Here is a 16,190-nt window from a genome sequence, read left to right on the forward strand (position 1 = left end):
GATTCAAGCAAATTCGCGTTCGGCGACAATATATATATCTAACTCCTACACCTTTATATGGTAGGTTACCACTGAATGAAATTGCGAGAACGCACGTGCCCGCCTTTGCTCAGTTCACCGAAACCGAACCATCAAAAGCTTTTGCTTTGCGCCATTGGAAGTGGATAAATGCGATTCCGACATCGCAAGTGGCAGTGCACCATATACAGTGCAGAAATAGTTATTGTATTGGCATTTTTCGCAACATTGCGTATGTTGGCATTCTTTCAGTTAAAACCCACCTCATCCCTGGACTTCGACAGATACATGAAAATAAAAACTCCTTTGCTCTATTATGCTTCAGTTCACCCAAACCGAACCAGCACTTCAGATTATATTGGATGGAGAAATAATAGAAATTGCCAAGTGATGCACGCGGCATAGAAGTTAAGATAAAACCTTTCAGTTAATGCATGTATGTTCATTGGAAAATTGTATATAAATTGTATAAAAAATGTATTTTAGGGAGATATTCTATAAATCGAGTATTTTAAATCGGAAGAATAGTCGAAATATGATTATGGAAGTTTTTTAAGTAACTTACCTTGAAATGACAAGATCGGTAAATTGAAATAAGATTGGAAATTGGTAGTCTTCGTTGTGATCTTGTCGGCTGAAAGTTCCCTGGGTATCTGCATGCTTTTGGGAGAACTGGTTTTATAACACGAATATCAGGTAGCAGGGCGGCAGAAGATTTATGACGGTTCCTTCCATTGACAGGTCGACTGAGCTAGTACAATTTAAAAACCAGAGTCAGGCTACTAGACATGACTCCTTTCGTGAGCATGTCAGCCCTGGCTCATTTTTTGAGGAACTTTCGTGTTTTGTAGCCGAGCCCGAGTAGGAAATAGTTCAAAATACTCAATAGTAAATAAACTGAATACAATACTTCTTCTTCATCATCATCATCATGTCCCGCAGCCATGCGGCCATTGGGGCGACAATAAGCTGTTAAAGATGCGACACCACGCGGTTCTGTCCTCGGCGAGGGGTCTTTCATTCCAGTGCGTCACGTTATCCACCCGCTCTTTGGAAGGCCGCGATGGCGGCTATCTCTACTGAGCCCTGCAAGATGGCATATGCTAGTGTTCCCTTGGCTCTCGTGGCATATGGACGAACCGCCTCAGCTTACATACTTATACAGGCGAAAATGACAATAATTTAAGACAACTCTCGTTCGGGAACGAATGCAATTCTTCTGTATTGGGATATGCCGACTGTTCTAGTCAGGCCTAAGCCAAGTGGAGCTCAGGCATGAAACATCTCTGTGTTTCCCGTATTTCAGTGTTAACCTTTTTGTTCCCCTATTCACGACAACCATTCGATGTCTGATATATCATAGGGGAAATTTTCACTCACAGAAACACAGAAATTATACCGAGTTTGGTCTCGAGAAGTAGGAAACAAGAAATAATGACCTGAGAATCTTCTTTTGAATAAAACCAGTTACTGCGTCTCCAGTATCCCTTGCCACTCCACGTCAAGAGAACAAAATTAGGACGAGATCATAAAATGTGGACTGAACAGTCGAACTTCGGTTCTATTGGACTGAAGAACGTTTTCGCAGCCTGGTAAAACACGAGCCTCCTTGCGAGATCTCATGACGAGGCAACAATCCAACCTTCTATGAGGAATTGGCGCAGGCGCATATAATGACCTGGGACGAGGCTGTATATTGTTAACCATGATAAAAAGAAGAAGAGGACATGACCATGGACTAACACACAGAACACTTTATTGCTCCAAAGATGTCTTCATTCGTACAGACAAATGATATCAATAGTTTGATAATATATGGAACCCTGTACGCAGATGGATTGGAGAACACAACTACTTTCCCGGTGCACAGGTCCAAAAAACACAATCTCCTCCGGGTCCACCATTTGACTTATCGCAGTCGCTATGTTTACTGCAGGCATAACGCTTGCGGACTTTCAGGAACTCTTTGCTGAAAAAGGTAAAATCAACGTTTTAGTCACAGGCTTCCCCAAGCGGTATGTAAATGTTAAAACGAGCCAAATGAAACATGTTGTGTATTTGGTTGAGATGGTTTTATGTGTAACGACAACAACGAGCAATGGCGAGATATGAGAGCACGTGCGATGAATTTGTATTTTAGAATCCTTAATAAATATACAGTCCCTACAGAACACAGCCGAATGTCGCCCTGTATTTCCCACTTACTCCAAACTTAAGTAGCTACAGAACATTATGGTCTCTCCGACCGGATCAGGACAGTCGCCAATCGATCCGATGTGCCGGCACGGCAGTGGCAGTGATCGCAGTGATGCACTATTGATGCACTAAGCATATACAGGCATCCAATGCACGTGGTTGCAAAATGTTGTCTTTCATGCACTCCGGAGTTGTGCGGTGTGCAGTCGAGTAGTACGGTGGACCTGAGGTGGGACACTGTGATCAACAGTACTCAATACAAATGAGTAATTTGACATTGTGAGAGTTGTGCATCCGAAAAAACGAATTTTGAGTTGAGCCTTGACAGAGGTGCAGGGTGTGACTTTCTCTTCTGTCTTTCGAGGATTCACCCAACCCATGCAATGACAATTCGTGCATGGCCTGAGCAGAGTGAGTCGGACTGTCTTTAGCGTGTAGTTTGTGGAAAACCCGAGTTCCTGAGTTCCACGTGCACATGCTTTTCGAGCATCCGTTAGTTGTCGTACATTGCTGAGCAGCTCCCAGCACAGATGCATCATCTATGAGGACCAGGAATCTTGACGACTACATGAGTGAGAATCGTCGCTGTTCCAGACATCGCCGAGTTATGCAGATACGTCTTGTCGCTGAGTTAAGACTGAGTTGTGGAGGACATCTGCGTGTACTTTGACTAAATTCGTATCTGAGTGTTTTCTAGCTTTCCCCTAGAATTATGAGTTTATGCTTTGACTAAAAGATGTCAAACTTACTGCAGTGTGTATGAGTTCAACCACGTATGAATCCAAAAAGGTGATTCTTTCTTACCCTGAGTTTTAAGTCTTTGACTTCTTGTTTCACTTTCAGTATAAGTGTCCTGTCTTACCATGTGTTAAATTTATGCCAAATACTGAGTTTGCATTTTACAGAGGTATTACTGTTAGTGTATGTTTGGTAATCTTTAACAGGTAACGGTTTGATAAATCTAAAAGTAAGGATTTAGTCAGCCTAATCTGAGTTGAGTGTGAGCCATCAGAGTTTCTTTCAGTGAGTGTCAAGAGTATAAGTGCCACGTTGTGTTTATTGGTATTTACTGAATCTGGCATCTGCCATGTTGAGGCATACATGATACAGGTATTCAATTTTAATATGGATTACATGTAGATTAGAGTTGCATTTTATTTAAAACGGTTACCGGTAGTGATTCTCAAGAGTGTTTGAGTTACAGTTTGGTCTTACTACATTTGTATTTCATAGAATAATCATAGTAAATACTGTGACTAATTATTGACCTTAAGATAAAGTGACGCTGTCACAATACTTAAGAGGTGACCATGTTTGTATAGTGTTGAGTTATCGTGTGTTTATACATTGTACTTTTATAGTCAAAGTGTTTATATGAGTCTTGAGATTGCAATTCAGTTCAAATCTCAGTGGTTTTCATGAGTAGATAGTGATTTTGGTGCAATATGCAATGGTCTTTTTATGGTAATTACTACAAGGTTTATCATTCCTCGGTATACCAATTTATTATAAGTCTCAAAGTTTTACCAGGTCACAAATAGTGAGGGTTAAGTTCTCAAGTGGGTTACGTTAACGTAATAATTGTTTTAAAAATTATCAATACTGCTTCATCTGTCCTAAAATCACTGACATACATGTAATGGCGACTACTAAGGGTAAAAGTGTGGCTGCTGAGCCAGCAACGCTTGAATTCCTATTGGAAAGGAGGCGCATCAATCGGCAGAGATACACCAAGTTGGAGAAATCCTTGTTCCGATATTATGATGATGTTCTTCCAGCATTAGACGATGATGACCGTTCACCCGAGAATGAGATTAAAGTGACGGCAGCCATGTCTGCCAGAGAACAGGTGAAGTCAGCCTACATGGACTTGCAAGATACTCAAGACCAAGTGGATTATCACAGAGATAACGAGGAGAGGCTGAACGCTATGTCTGACGACCAGAGGAGAAGAGAAGATAAAGATGAGCAAGACTATAGAGAGAGGTACTTCAACTGTGATGCCAAGATCCAGAGGTTGGAGAAAGACTGGTTCAGGCCGACAAAGGAGAGGAGTGAGAGTGAAGGCAAAGGATCCCATCATAGTAGCCAGAGCAACATTGAAGTGTTAACAAAGGGTTTAGCAGAGGCTTTTAAATCCATGAACAATGGAATATCAGGAGAGCAGCTCACAACCATCTTGTCAACTTTGACCAAGAAGAAGAGAGAGCTACCCATACCAAAATTTAGCGGCGACCCGCATTTCTTCGATCAATGGCGAGAGCTGTTAGAAGCGGAGTTGGCGAAGCCAGGTTATTCGGAGGTGGAAAAGACGCACTTTACCATTACATTACTAGAGGGCGAGTGTAGAAAGTTAGTAGCGGGTATGAAAGATCCTGATTACCAAGACATCCTCCAAGTTTTAGAAAGCAAGTATGGTGACGTTGAGAGTTGTGTGCAGAAGGCTGTAATCGAGATAGCCAACATGGAGGCACCGAGCTCCCTTGCACTAAAAGACATGGAGCCATTCTGCCATAAGCTTGTGTCAGCATGGAATTATATTTTAAAGAAAACCGAGGCTCTATGTGAACTAGACGAAACAAGTTGGATTTTCACGGCATTGGTCAGGCCCAAAATTCCCAAAACACTGTTGCGAAAGTGGGATGGCGAAAAGCTGAAGGCAAAAACAAAGTCGACTTTGCCTCTGAAATTTCCCGACTTACTGGAAAGGCTACTCGACGCCCTGCAAGTTACCCGAAGGACGGAAATGGAGGGGGGAAAGCGACCAACCACAAGTAGTAGTACTTCACACTCACAGAAACCAGAGAAAAAACATACTAGTACTAGTTATGGCAAGCCAAGTGCATATGCATTGAATGTCAATGCTACAAGTAACCCTAAAGCTGGACAATCAAAACAGAAGACGCAGAGTCGAACTCCCAAGTGCCCTGTATGCCAAGAAGCACATCTACTTTATCAGTGCCAGACCTTCAAAGTCATGAGTGTCAGTGATCGCATAGACAAGGTCAAGAGTTTAAAACTTTGTTTTAACTGCTTTGCTTCGCATTATGTCAAAGACTGTAATTCAAGACACTGTCAGAGATGTGGGAAGAAACATCATACCTTGATCCATTATGATCGTGAGCCAGAGCTACCGGAAGAAGAGCAAGTACAAGGTCTACGTCAAAAAACGGAATTTCCCAAGAGTGTAGGACTTGTCAAGGCCATTACAGGTCCAAAGGAGATATTGATGCAATCCACTTTAGCAAGAATCGAATCACGAGGAGCAATTTCAGTGGCGAGAATCTTATTTGATACAGGCAGCGGTGTATCATTCATAAGTGACAAGATGGCAAGAAAACTGGACTTGCGAGGACCCAAGGTTGAGGCAGAATTTTCACTAGCCGGTGGTAACCAGATGAGATTGAAAACAGAGAGAGTTAAGTTTCATCTATCAAGCACTATTCCTAATTGGAAAGGTGAGGAATTTGAGATAGAGGCCTACACAGTTGATCAGCCTAGCATGGACCTCAACTGCGTGAGAGTAGATTTGTCAAAGCTGCAACACTTACAGGGATTGCAGATAGCAGACACATACCCCCGTGAATCGGCTGAAATTGATGTTATGTTGGGGCTAGAGGATACCACAAACATCTTACTGCCTGTTAGAAAAACTGGACCACCAGGAATGCCAACTGCCACAAAGAGTCATTTTGGATGGGTACTTTCAGGTATCTGTCCAGTAGAGGAGCCAAACCAACGACATGGAAAGATTGGTATGGTAAACACGTGTCATAGAGTTTCCTTGGAGAATGAAACTGACTTTGCAGCCAGACATTGGGACCTAGAACACTTGGGAATATTACCTAATGAGGTCAAGCACCAAGCCACAGAATTGGAGACTGATGCATTGCAGCAGCATCTTGATAATACCAAACTCGTAGATGGTCATTACGTCACAGGTTTGATTCGCCATCCGGACTGGAAGGACAAGTCTTTAGAATCAAATCGAACCTTAGCAGAGAAACGTCTCGAGGGGTTGGAAAGAAGATTACAGAGGGACCCAGACTTGGGAAAGGCCTACCAAGAACAGATCCAAGAGTTAGTTGATAAAGGGCGTGCCGAGAAAGTTGAGGAATTGGAGAAACAAGCGCAAGCAATATGGTACTTGCCTCATCACCCTGTTGTTAGAATGGATAAATCAACCACAAAGGTGCGTGTTGTGTTTGACGGCTCCGCCAAAGGACCAGAGGGGGTGTCACTAAATGACACATTGTTGAGTGGACCAGCACTGCAGCCCGACCCACTTGCCATACTTTTGCGTTTCAGAAAACATAAAGTAGCGCTTGTAGCAGATATAGAGAAAATGTTTCTTCAAATCGGCATGCAAACTGGAGATCAAGATCTACAGAGATTCTTATGGCGTGACATGGACACTAGTAAAAAACCTGATGTTTACAGGCTGAAAACAGTAACATTTGGTCTGAAATCATCTCCATTTTCGAGTATCAAAACTGTAGTGGACCATGCACTCACACAGACAAAGGAATACCCAAAGGCTACTGAGGAAATAACAGAAAATATTTTCGTGGATGATGTACTGTCTGGAGAAGACAATACCACAGCAGCAGCAAGCTTAGCAGTAGACATGAAAACAGTCTTGAAATCTGGAGGATTCCCACTCAGGAAATTTGTGTCCAACAAACCAGAAGCTTTGGCTGGATTAGAGGAGTCAGATCTTGCCTGTGGTATAGTAGTCGTCACTGAGGAACAATTTACTACAAAAACGTTGGGGATCAAGTATATTCCTAAAGAGGACGTACTAATGTTTTCCTTTTGCGAGAGGATGGAAAATGTACCCTGTGAAACTCGTAGGACTGTGTTACAACAACTTCATCGAATTTACGACCCGATGGGTTTGTTAGCACCGTTCACTTTGGTAGCCAAGCGGCTATTCCAACAGTCCTGGATGGATCGTACTGACTGGGATGAGAAGTTATCTGATGAACTTCATCAGAACTGGGTACGTTGGAAGGAGCAAGTTTCTGATCTGGATCAGATAAAGGTCCAGCGATGTATAGTTCCTGAGAGCTTCACTCAACCTAGATTCACACTGCATGGTTTCGGTGATGCGTGTGTAGCAGCATATGGAGGAGTAGTTTACGTCAGGGTTGAGGACTTGCCAACAGGGAGAGTGCACACAGCTGTACTGTGCTCTAAAACTAGAGTGTCACCACTTGGAAAGAAGAGAAGCTTACCAGAGCTAGAGCTCATGGCTGCGCTAATCACAGCACGCTTGGTAAACTACGTTCAACGTGAAATCAAGTTGGAAATAGAGGATGTACACTGCTGGACTGACTCACAAGTAGTACTTGCCTGGATTAGCAAACCTGCCTACACTTGGCAGACGTTCGTTGCCAATCGCGTGAGTGAGATACAGAATCTAGTACCACCTAGGAAGTGGAGTCATTTGCCAGGGAAAATTAACCCCGCTGATCTATGCTCGAGAGGATGTTCTGCTGAAAGCTTAGTTAACTCGCAACTCTGGTGGGAAGGGCCAGACTTCCTAAGAAAAGAAGAAGAAAGTTGGCCAAAACAGCGAATTGACACAGCTGAACTGGAATTGGCTGAACAGAAGAAAAAACCCAAGACTTTCTCAGCACTGCAAGTCAAAGAGAAAACAACTGACCAAACCAAAAGTGAGCAGCTGAAACTAGTGGAGAAATATGAGAGTTACCACAAGTTTCTGAGAGTGATGAATAGAGTCCGAAGCTTAAAGTACCGAGTGAGGACAGGAGATGGGCAACATGTTCGAGAAGAGAATGCAATCTTGACTCTCACTGATCAAAGAGAAGAGGAGTTGTATTGGTTACGTTGGGCTCAAGAACAAGCATTTTCAGTGGAAATTCATGCAGTACAGAATAATCTTTCGATTCCTGCAAATAGCCGCTTGAAACAGCTTGATCCGATATGGGATGAGAAACTGAAGTTACTCCGTGTTGGGGGGAGACTACACAAAGCACTACTGCCAGATGAGCTTAGAAACCCCATCATATTGCCTAATCACAATAGATTTGTGGAAATGTTGATAATCCACTATCACATCATCTTTGGACACACAGGAGTTGTTCAAACCTTGTCTAACTTGAGAAGCAAATACTGGTTAGTATGTGGCCGGCAGGAAGTTCGCAGAGTCCTACCATGTAAGAAATGTAGAAGTGCCAGAAAATTAGAGCAGAAAATGGCGCCGTTGCCAGAGGAAAGGGTTAATGTATCGCCACCATTTACCAACATTGGAGTGGACTATGCTGGACCACTCTATGTTAGAGAAGTACATGTCAGTGGAAAACATGGAGCTGGAAGCAACAAGGCTTACATCCTCATATTCACATGTATGGCCACCAGGGCAGTGCATTTAGAGCTGACAGCAAATTTGACAACAGAGGAGTTCCTACAAGCATTGAGACGCATGATGAATCGGCGTGGAAAGTGTTGTACCATCTACTCCGATAATGCAAAAACATTTGAGAGTGCAGCTTCATTGCTTTACCGTTTGTTCCACAACAATGCGAGAATCAAGGATAAACTCAGACTGGAAGGAATCGAGTGGAAGTTCATAACTCCTAGGGCTCCATGGCATGGAGGATTTTATGAACGACTTGTTGGAAATGTAAAACGAGCTCTCTCAAAGATTCTCAGAAAAGCCAGCCTGACATTTACCGAGCTTCAGACCGTGCTCACTGATGCAGAAGCTCAAATCAATTCTCGACCCTTATCGGATATCTCGGCTGACAAGGAGGATCCTCTTCCATTAACCCCTGGTCACTTGATCATAGGAAGAAATCTGCAGTTGCTGCCATCTGTATACAAGCCAGAGTTGTCACTTGAAAGGAGATGGGCCTATCAACAGAGGATATCCAAACAGTTTTGGAAAAGGTGGACAAGTGAATACCTTGTGGAATTACAGCGCCGTTCAAAATGGACAGAGATACGAGATAATCTGCAAGAGGGAGACATCGTTCTAGTGGCGGAGGACAACATCAGAAAACTAGATTGGGCACTAGGACGTGTGATGGCCACACACCCAGGAAGAGACGGGTTGGTTAGGTCAGTCACAGTGAAAACCAAGAGAGGATTGATGAGAAGGCCTATTCAGAAGTTGCGTTTGTTGGAACCCGCAGAATAGACATTTAATCCATACAAGATGACATACAAGAATTGGAGTTGAGTTTTGGTTACTCAGTCGTAGTTGTCAGATACATGCATGTCAACTGATTGCCAAATCTCTATCAAGGGGTCAAAATTCTTAACATTTTGGTTACATGTATTAGTATACTATTATTACTATTACTAGGTATATCATCATCAGAGTTTCTTACCAGAAGGTTGTAATTTACATTTCCCAGGTTGGTAAATGGGGGGAATACTCTTAGCATTAGATTTGTCATTATGTGTATTTGAGTTATTTGACGGTATATTCTATAGGGTATAGAATTAGGTGTAGTTGTTTACTTATGTATGCTAGGTCTTGCATTTTGGAGCTATTGTGTTCAGCATACATTTCTCAGAATTAAGCCTTACGGCGGGTTAAGTTCATTGTGTTATTGAAAATCTTGCCTCCTCGATTTTCAGGGGGGAGTGTTGTGTATTTGGTTGAGATGGTTTTATGTGTAACGACAACAACGAGCAATGGCGAGATATGAGAGCACGTGCGATGAATTTGTATTTTAGAATCCTTAATAAATATACAGTCCCTACAGAACACAGCCGAATGTCGCCCTGTATTTCCCACTTACTCCAAACTAAAGTAGCTACAGAACAAAACAAGCCAATCAAAACGAACCACATACACATTCTAAATATAAAATTAAAGATTACGTTTCGATGTAATATGATTGCAAAGCGTTAGGTTGATAATTGCATGAAATGAAACTTAGATCCTCGAAAGTTCATAGTTTGCTAAAAGAAAAAGTGGAAAAGTAGGTTGTATGTAGCCCTTTCAAGTTTATTGTTGGTTAGATAAAAAAGAAAACCTGTAGGGGCGATTGTATTTTTAGCTCCAAAGGAACATTTCTATAGACACACATTAAAGGCATTACACGCATTACCTGACATCAGGGAGTTGTGGTCATTCAGTGTTGTTCGTATAAGTCTTATTATGTTGAATGATCCAAAAAAGAAATGAGTAGTTTGGTGTGATAATCCGATGTGGTATTTGCGAGATAATCACCGACGAATTAGGGTCTTTGACAGTAATAGCTAAATGATAATGTGATTGACAGCTATTTTGCCGTTTTGTTGCCTAATGCACCACCCGAGCAACAAATATCATGAACCATTTGTTGATACTGCGGTTTTATTTCACATGTGTATAAAAAGGTCGTGGCATTCGGTGGTTTTAAGATGTTGTCTGTTCAGAGGCTGCAGTAGTGACAGACTGACGTTTTTACTGGTAATTTCTGCAGCACAGCGCTACTAATACAAAACGCTATGTCGACGCGCCAGTCTATCACCGCCTTGCCAACATGAAGCGCGGAAAAAAGTGTACAATATACTGACGCGAGGAATCGGTCTCCCATCGCCCGTCCTACATATGAACTTTGCTAAACTCGAATCACACTGAATAGCGACCGTCAACGGTGTGATATGGACCCACTCATGCCATGCATTGCGACCAAATATCGATTTTTGTTTTTCAATAACACTCTTAATCAGGTTAATGTTTATTTCTTAATGTTTATTTGGAATCATCAAAGGCCAACACGTTAAGTAACCGCATCGATTGTCGTCAACATAATTATGAACAACATATGAGAAGAGCCCGCCCAGGAAGGACACTCAATAAATGAATTGCTTATAATAATATACTATTAGAGGATTTATATAGCGCTCGGCTATGCAAGGCATATTCTCGAGCGCACCCCCCCCCCCTAAAAATGACGCTTAAGGAGTGATTTGAACTGGCCGATGTTTCCTGCCAACCTAATACTCCTGGGGAGATTGTTCCAAAGCTTGGGGGCAGCCGAGCAAAAAGCCCGGTCCCCAAAAGTTACGCAACGCGTAACCGGCACCACAAGCTAAAGCTCAGAGTCAGCACGCAATCTATGATGAGACAATGGTTGCCTGACCTTGAGACAAAAAGCCCGGTCCCCAAAAGTTACGCAACGCGTAACCGGCACCACAAGCAATAGCTCAGAGTCACCACGCAATCAATGATGAGACAATGGTTGCCTGACCTTGACTATATCAACCAGGTACTGAGAAGCATTACCCTGGAGGGCCTTAAACATTAGAAGTTAGACCTTGAAAATTATCCTGTACTTAACAGGTAGCCAGTGTAGATGTACAAGTACCGGAGTGATATGGTCAAAGCGAGGCACAAGACATACAACCCATGCAGCAGCATTCAAAACCTTCTGCATCCGACTACACTGCTTGTCAGTGATGCCATATAGAACAGCATTACAGTAGTCGAGATGGGCAGTTGCGAAAGCATGAACAAGAATCTTGGTGGTGTCCTCAGTAAGAAATTTCTGAATTTGTCTGATGTTATAAAATCCGCGAAAGGCCTTTGAGCACACTTTGCGTACGTGGGTTTCCATATTCATATTAGAATCAAACCATACGCCGAGATTTCTCGCACATTTGACAGGGCTCACATCAGTCACACCAACTTTAATTGAGTCAATGTTTACTTTGAGCAATTGTTGGCGGGAACCAATGATGATAAATTCAGTTTTCACATCGTTAATCAACAGCTGGTTGGTGATAAGCCAAGCCCTTACATCACGAACGCAGTTCTCAGCCTCCTTCACCGCATCGCATTCAACAGAAGTCGGAAGTGGGCGAAAAGACAGATATAACTGATTATCATCAGAATATCCATGAGCGTCAGGTAGATGTCGGGATATCACGTGATAGAGGCGCGAAACGTAGAACAAGAATGAAATTGGCCCTAGGCAGCTGCCCTGAGGAACACCACATTTGAGGACAAATTTAGTTGAGACTGAGTCATTGATAACAATACGCTGATTCCGACTGTTGAGATACGACTCCAGCCATTTGAGGCAAGATCCAAATATTCCGAAATCCATGTTCATGGTTTCAAGGAGAACAGTGGTATCAACAGTATCAAAAGCCACACTAAGGTCAAGCATCACAAGCAAACACACTTCTTGCTTATCCATCCTCATCAGAATGTCACTCTGCACTTTATCTAACGCTGTTTCAGTTGCTTGAGGTGCGCGTAGATATTTTTTTTTACAAAATATAGGCAACGGCAAAACTTATCCGCCACCTATGTTTCATTGTGGATCTGACAACTATCATAAATATTGAGCCCGCTGATCATAATGGTCGGACTTATCGCGCCCCCTGCAAACCAACATGAAAATAACCGTTTAATAAATTATACTGTCGAAAGGTATCGAAAAACTTACGAAAGGTCACGGAATTCAAGAACTCGAGACTCTACGAGAGGGATCGCCACTGGGCGTGTAATCCTATTAAGCGTCCCTGCACTTTACGAGTGTTTTACGAGAGATTTCGTGACCGATGCAGATTTCGAGAGTTTTCCGAGAGAATAACGAGAGTTGGTGTTCGTAGTAATAGTTCCCGATCCCGAAATAGCGGCCGAGATACAGCGCTTTTTTCACGGAGACCGACTCGAGATCGGGGAATATTTCACGAAAACTGATGACGTCATAGGCAGGAATGGGTTCTTTTTCGGTGATTTTTTCGGCGGTACCGGATAGCGAAAATTCCTTATTAGCGTGGATAAGAGGAGGCGAGGTCCATATATACGCATATATATATATATATATCAAGGATGCATTGATCAAGCTGTAACAGTCATGACTACCGTAGTTTGATTGGTAGCAGGGGGGGGGGGGGGGGGCAAAAAGCTAATTCTGGTTCAAGGTAGGAGGAACTTTCGTGGACAGATTACGGAGGATGCTGTTTGAAATCTCTTTGTGTATGACCAAAAGCCATTTTCACTCTGACGCCACCAATAGAACAAGCGAGAGAGAGGAACCCAAAGGCTGTGTAACCTACCCTTTTTCCAGATCCATTTCTTCATTCAATCCTTCCTCGACATTATCTCCTGCATGTGCTAGATAGACGGGATATGATAATTCAGGTGTTCGGTAAGGGATGTAAATTTGGGGTAAGGTAATTGCGATTGCGACCGGGCATACACTGCTTTGTCATTTTGCGCCGCACTGCACCGAGGCAATGCGAAAAATCGAATGAGTTGTGAAATACATGGGAGCTGAATCGTGTCACCAAATGCATTTAGACTTGGTCCCATGAATTTCAACACGCATGCGGTTTTTGCATTGTTTGAATACAGTGTCAGCTGAAAAAGCCCTGTGAAATAACAAATGCACTGTCGCATGCCTTGTCACAATCGCATGCCAAGTAATTAATCAAACCTATACCCCGCCCAAAAGCACTGTCTCTCGCCTCCCGGTAAATAAAGTCAGCGCGCAATTTCGGTCCACCTTTCGACGAGCCTGAGCCGATATTGGAGGAAGAATTCGCCCCGATCAGGCTAGGGGGCATTATTAGAAAAACCCCTGATTTCCGCAGGATAAGGCAGTTATGATGTTGGGCTCTAAGATCACAAAGATTAAAATATGTACTCTTTCATGAAATTGATATCATGATGAAGAAAATTATCCCAAACCCAGCGATTCAGTAGCCGTTTTACCCGCAGGCGTGAGATCTTTTTGTCGCACATATAGCAGCGATTATAATCATAGGTACAACGATTAAATCGCTCATTGCGGGGCGTTCTATGTATACCTACCAAGGACCAAGGAGAAGATCACCACCAGAACGAACAGGACACAAATGGTCTTCATCTTTTCAGTCAGAAATCTTTGCTAGAGAGACGTAACTTCCTGGAATGTAGCAAAAAGAGGTAACTGAGATTTTTGAGCTTCTTGCAGGCCAACACTCGACACTAACAACCGAATGTGTGCGAGGGTAGGAGGATACGAATGAGTCTGGTTTTTCGTTGATGTCTATAACAAGGTATCTCCCTGCTTTAACTGTCGACACAATGTACCAGTATACACCATAGGCACGTAATTATAAGAGCTCAATAACTCCCCCGCCCCTCGACTGAAAAACACACCCTCAATGACAGCACACATAAAACTGTACGAGTGTTGACACTGTTGTCAGTTGGGCTGGAGCCTTTATCGTCATATACCTGTCGATGTCCAGAAATAAGGTAGGTGTTACAAAATATACCAATGCAATAACTAGTTCTGAATTGTATATGGTGCATTGCCACTTGCGATGTCGCAAAGCAAAAGCTTTTGCTGGTCTCGGTTTGGGTGCATAGAAGCATGATAGAGCAAAGGCGTGAACGTGCGTTCTCGCAATCGTATTCAGTGGTAAACTACCATATCAGGGTGTAGGTTAAGGTTGGTCCCCGCCGAACGCGAGTTTGCTTGAATCGCAGAACAAACTCGTTTGTCTTGGTGTATTGGCGAGCGGTGGGGTGTAAAATAGCAAAGTCGCATGAATTGCGTGCGTTATTGCAATTGTAATAACATGTGGTGGAAATCTCAATGAATGCAAATGCCTCTGGGCTTGGTCATTCTACGCCCCCTGCAAAAAAACGAACGAACAAAAGCTCTTGCGCGGATTACGACAAAGCATGGAACGCTTTTTCATTTCACGCCATACTGCACTGCCCTAAAACAAATCCAAAATCTCAATACGTAAAAATTAATACATGTATACTAGACCAGTTTACTTCAATCGCCGTAGCAAACAGGAGATCTTAAGCAGTATGTGGTGTGTTTACGAGCGATCAACGAATATAGAGTCACATGAAGAATTCCGCAAAGCTGAAGAACTTCGAGTGCGCGAACATGAAACTCTATAGTCCTCCCAAAGGATGGATGGTGTTTCGAGCTATAATCGAAGGTTTGGTTAAACCAGCGATCATACCTCAACCATTCTCCAAAACAGACATACCTTCTCTCCTTGCCTTTGTGATTGACTTTTCACGCATCGTAGAGCGTGGCCAAAAAGTGACCAAAAAATAGGAAGAAGAAAGACACCTCTTTTCGACGTATAAAACAACATGTCGAATGAGGAATGGAAAGAGCACACATATGGAAAAGAAGATGTTTGTGGCGTCCATAGTAACAGTAGGTTAACACTGATTGGACAAGGCGTGAGGCGGTTGGTTTTTTTTGCTTTTACGCTGCACCCCAATGACTTGCACGAAAACAACCCTAAAATCGCATGCGTTGTGAATTTCATCTGAAACAGCGTCAAATATCATTCACCGATGTCAGGAGGCAATAACTGAGGATTAAGATTATTTTGATATATATAGGGCCCCGGTATATAGAGCCTACATGTAGGTAGCATTAGCAAGGTCGCAATCAGTAACCTCTCCAAAGGTAACGGGTATGAACTCAAATGGAGGCGGTTAAATGCTGATTTTGTGCCTAACATAATCGCATTCTTGACTGTTTGCGCCACAATCACGGCATTGTGGATGTGATGATTTTTAAACCAATTCAGCAATGTAAACCGATTTTGATTTGGGCGGCCAACCACACCACGACGTACACGTTTGTTAACTTTTTAAGAGAAATGGCTTTATGGCGACAACTTGGTCAGGGAGAACCACCCTCCTACGTTGTTACCCTCTGCTGATGTCAATGAGATAATATTTGGCAGAATTCACTTACCTTTTGAAAAAATGCTACTGCACTACGCTTGGAGTCCAACGACTGAAATGGTTGTTGGTTCGGGCAAGGTTTACTATTTGTAGCCAGGTCTATTAGGGCTTATTCTGGATGTGCGTCGGGTTATTGAGCACAAAGCTCTCATGAATGCTTGGAAATTCTGCTTCGTCACTGCACTAGTTTCAAAATTCCATTGACACCAGACTTCAACTTCAACCTGTCACTCCTACTCACTTGATATTTTTCAAGTGGTAAGGATGGTATGCACTCTAGATG

The 16,190-nt window shown here is 42.8% G+C and overlaps 1 long non-coding RNA gene across 1 annotated transcript; it reads right to left on the reverse strand.

Annotated features, from left to right (window-relative positions):
- Window positions 1-1,748: 1,748 nt before the first annotated feature.
- On the reverse strand, window positions 1,749-16,006 carry LOC135498444 (uncharacterized). Its single transcript, XR_010449055.1, has 4 exons — window positions 15,918-16,006; window positions 14,006-14,099; window positions 13,249-13,306; window positions 1,749-1,987 (listed from the first exon to the last, which is right to left on the reverse strand). It is a non-coding gene; the product is annotated as an uncharacterized LOC135498444 (long non-coding RNA).
- Window positions 16,007-16,190: the final 184 nt, after the last annotated feature.

This window comes from Lineus longissimus, chromosome 13 (genome assembly GCF_910592395.1).
Source record: "Lineus longissimus chromosome 13, tnLinLong1.2, whole genome shotgun sequence".
NCBI classification, from domain to species: domain Eukaryota; kingdom Metazoa; phylum Nemertea; class Pilidiophora; order Heteronemertea; family Lineidae; genus Lineus; species Lineus longissimus.